Raw genomic sequence first — 4,522 nt, forward strand, 5'->3', positions numbered from 1 at the left:
TCCACCGCATTGCATTGGAATTACCCTCCTTTCCACAACAAAAGTGTTATGACAGCAGCAGTTTTGACTGGCTTAACAGAATGAAAGGCTCGCTGACAACAAGGTAGGTCTGTACACGGAAATGCAGAAACCTGTCGCTGTAATAAATGGAGAACCATTGTTTCTGGGCTGTTTCAAACCGGGGACCTTGCGCGGGTGAGGTGAACATGCTAACCACGACACTACAGAAACCCGGTATCAAAGTCATCTGCCCGCTGTCCTTCGAACACCATTGAAATTTGCAGCCGTTCAACGTTTGATTTCTCTGTTTTAAATAGATCGATGCTGTCCAGCGTTATTGACATTATTAAAAGTAAAAGATACCACGTAAAATTGCCCAGAAAATGTTCACCAGGATGTTGCCAGAGTTGCAGGGTTTGGACTGTTGGGAGAGGTTGAACCGACTGGGGCAATTTTTTCCTGGAGCATCACAAGCTGAGGAACGACCTTATAGAAGTCTGTAAAATCATGAGGGATAAGGATAGGGTGAATAGTCAATGTCATTTTCCAAAAGTAGGCCCGAGCGCAAAACGAGAGGGCATATATTTAAGATGAGAGGGGAATAAATTAAAAGAGTTCTGACAGGCAAATTTTCATGCCGAATGTGGTGCGTGTATGGAGTGAACTGCCAGAGGAAATGGTGGAGGCTCGTAAAAATTACAACATTTCAAAGGCACTTGAATGCGTGTATGAATCGGTTGGGCTAAGAGGAATGAGAGCCTTCCACAGGCGAAGTGTTCGTTCACTTTTGCCAAAAACGACCATTCTCTGTGACACCTTCCCAGGTTATCGGTGAGGATTTTTGATTCAGGAAGATTCCTCACAAACCGTGTTTGCACCTCAGGTCTCGAGCGAATCCCCAAACAGACAGATCTTAACGCGCAACAGAAGCAAAAATGACAAGGCGAACGCATTTCCACACACACCGCAGCACGAATGCTTTCTGTGAAACACCTCCAGTTCTCTGGGTTATGAACTACTCACACAACCGGCATCCGGGCAATTCCAAACTAATCCTCCAAATGCGCTGGAGGTTTAGTGCAACGCCACTTACTGGAAACAGCTCAAGTTAGGAAATAAAAGAATAGAGCAAGAACGTCCCACGAAAAGTGAATGCAAGCAACCACAGTCTCGATTAGATTAGGTGTCCCTTCTGGTCAGTAATGCGGGTGTGCCTGCACCACAACGATTTCAGCGTATCAAGAAAGTGGCTCATCAGCTCCCTTCTTGGAGGAAGTGAAAGAAATTTCACATCTCAATTACTTTTCACTAAAAAAAAGGCAAATAACTGCGAGTAGGTTCAATGCAGGATTTTGTTTCACAGCAGCAGCGAAATAACGATCTGCATTCACTTGCAGCGGAAGGGTAAGCAACGCAACTTGCCCTGGAACATGAAGCAGCAGCGCAGCCTGCTTGTTCCCACTGTCATGCTCGGGGCATTCCGCATGGGTAAACCACTGCACCATGGAAACACGCCGTGGACGCTGATCTGATTAATTATTTGTGCTCTCCCACATCAAAGACTGCATTGGGCGAAACAAGTCAAGGTGAACGCAACCCATCCTACGTAGCGCCGGTATAACAATTGGCAGTGGTGGGACTCGACCCCACGCCTCCTCAGAGACTGGAGCCTTAATCCAGCGCCTTAGACCACTCGGCCACACTACCCGACAGGTGCATTATGACATTTTCCAATGTTGCTACTGCACACTACTAAAGCGAAGGCACAGGGAAATACTTGGAGGAACGCTATCCCCCTCGTCCATTTTCTTAACTGCTCGGCAATGCCCGGCTACAATATTAATTTCGCACCAGATGCCGATAGTTCTTCAATCAAAACAAATACCAACGGAAAGCTGAACGCATCTTGCGAGATTCGGTTGCGCAAAAAATGTCATGTGCCTGTGAGAAAGTATTTTCGTTTTTACCTTGATAAAGAACACATGACTGCACCACATTTCCGGGTTCACCCAGATCACTTCTGTCACACACTGAAAACTCACAATTTTTCCCCTCTTTTACCGAGAATGAAAATTTTAATGAATAAACCCACGCGGTCACAAAAGAAGATAATTTTCCTCGTCAATTGAGTAACGTTCAGGTAGACTTCACTGACGTTTTCCGTGGTATCCTCAGAGTTAGTTAATTCTGGTTCAGCTCCATTTGACATGGAGCCGCCCAGGAAGTGACCATTCTCATTCTGTGACTCTGAATATTCTTGTCGGTGCAGGATTGGAGTTGGGTTTGCCCCTCTAATAGTCTTGTCATTTATTATACAAGCCGCTGCACGTACAAACTGATCTCTGGGATTTCCAGTGAAGTGGAAACAATTTTCACTGCAAAACTGGACACCAGTATTTTAATCAAAGCAGCAGAAGAGAAACCTTGCTTTCGGCATAGCTAAAGCTGCCGGTTTCACTGATAACGCTGGAGGGCTGTGCTTCACCTCAGAAAGCGAAGCTGTAAGAAGGAAAGACGCCCAGCATTGGGCTCGAATCGACGACCATGAGATTAAGAGTTTTATGCTCCACCAACTGAGCTAGCCAGGCGTGACAAAAATGCTACTTATTTTCCCATTTCACACTGTGCCAAATCCCCTGCAACCTCATTTCAATGTGCCAAAGATGATCCACCTCGAAAATCACAAGTTTCCAGTTCATTCCTCTCAATCACAAATAACATCATTTACATCTTCCACTTTTCAGCTGTTACTCCTTCAGACCATTATAATCCATTTTCATTGAACATTCAAAATTCATATTTTAATGTCGGTGCCCTCATCCTTTAGCTGCCCATATGACTGTCAGTCATTCTGAGAGACGGTGAATCTGCTTCAATAAACCCAGTCATTTCTGTTACAGACTGCGTGAAATGCGTATCTGTCTGCCTAGTCTCACTCAATACTTTCAGCACTTTGTTTGTTCAGTACATCAGCAACTTCTGCAGCTTCGCATTTGGGGGCTGGATTTTCGGAGTTCAGTTAAAAAGATTCGAAGATCAAGAAGAATTTGCTGCAGCCCGTGTGAAATGTAAAATGATTTTCGCCCTTTATCACAAGAGAAGAACCGTTCATAAGGAACAGGTTTCCACTAGTTGTGTCAGTTGAGTTTTCCCAAGTGGAGCTAAGAGAAAATTCCACTCACCTGGAGATTGTGTCAATGCTGCTCTGGGGTTCACTGAGCGGGATGAAATGTCCCTGTTTTTTCTTGAGCCTGTGCTCGGTGGATGGGGAAGATTGGCCCTGGTTGTAGGATCTTGCCTTCCAGGGATGGGCAGCAAGCAGCTGATTGAAGATGCAGTGGCCACGTTCTGCTGACAGCGGAGGACTGGAGAATGTGATGTCAAATCCTACTGCTTGTCCCTTTCTCACTCAGCGTGGAGCTGGGGAAGAGACAAAGATTGATGGGTTTGTTTGATTCCAATCTCTTCGTAAACTTTTATGAATTAAATGTAAGTACATAGCTGGTTTAATTGTTAGATCACAATGTTGAGAATAACTGTATTAAAACCTGTATGTCTGGGGTCTGTCTGGAAAACAGTGGAGCTGACAAAGTTTCGAAGCTATCTCCTGAAGGCACAATCCCGATTGGCAATCTTCTGTATGACCTGAAACGTGAAAGGATAGTAAAACAAAAGAGGCTGCGCTCTTGGGTAGTCTCGAAACACCAATCTTTCTCGAAATAACCGAATGCACTGACCAATTGCAAAACCGGAGCTATTAACATGAAGCTCTGCCAAAGCTCCTAATGCAGGGAGTCAGCCTCGTTGCGCAGCTGGAGGTCTCTCAGTTTTCAGCGACTATCTCCAGTTTATGTGTGATCTTACATACAGTAGAGTTGTGGTGTTAGCACGAACATGAGCAACAACGGTAACATTCAGAGCGTGAACAACCAGCAAAGATAACCACCGTCATTGTTTCACTTCAATTGTCCCCGCTTTGTGAGGCGGTGAGTTTTACCAGCAACGAAAACACGTTTGTCATCAGGAGGCTGCTTCAGGGTCTCCTCTTTTACTGCTGGATTCGTCATGAAGTTCCTTTCTGCTCTTCCACAAGCACTTCTGCTTCTCCTTTACTTGTGTTCTCATCCCTTCATTCTCAGTTTGGACGGAATAACGAGGTGAGGCAGGATAAAATGCAACCTTACCGTGGAATGTTGTGGTAATGGCACAGAGATCACGAGCTGATCACTCTCATTCTCTGCTGTCATCATTCAAACATTTTTACACCAACAGTAAATTCATCGCTATAATCCTATAATTGTGGCAGTATTGTTTTTTTTTTCCTGGTGGATTAGGAATTCCATTTTGAATTCTGAAGATTCATAATCTTTTATGACAACAAATGTCTCCTTACCTCAGTCATAACTGACAGACACATTATCCGAGGAATGTGAATCCAGTACTAAACATTCCATTCTCAAAGTGTCTCCGAATTTCAGACTTTACACAGAACATAAATGGGGAATGAGGGCTATATACAGAT

The 4,522-nt window shown here is 44.5% G+C and overlaps 1 non-coding gene across 1 annotated transcript; it reads right to left on the bottom strand.

The window, feature by feature from the left end:
* Positions 1-1,625: 1,625 nt before the first annotated feature.
* trnal-aag lies at positions 1,626-1,707 on the bottom strand. The gene has a single exon. It is a non-coding gene; the product is annotated as a tRNA-Leu (tRNA).
* Positions 1,708-4,522: the final 2,815 nt, after the last annotated feature.

Source organism: Rhincodon typus, unplaced genomic scaffold (assembly GCF_021869965.1).
Source record: "Rhincodon typus isolate 14 unplaced genomic scaffold, sRhiTyp1.1 hic_rhity00005854, whole genome shotgun sequence".
NCBI lineage: Eukaryota > Metazoa > Chordata > Chondrichthyes > Orectolobiformes > Rhincodontidae > Rhincodon > Rhincodon typus.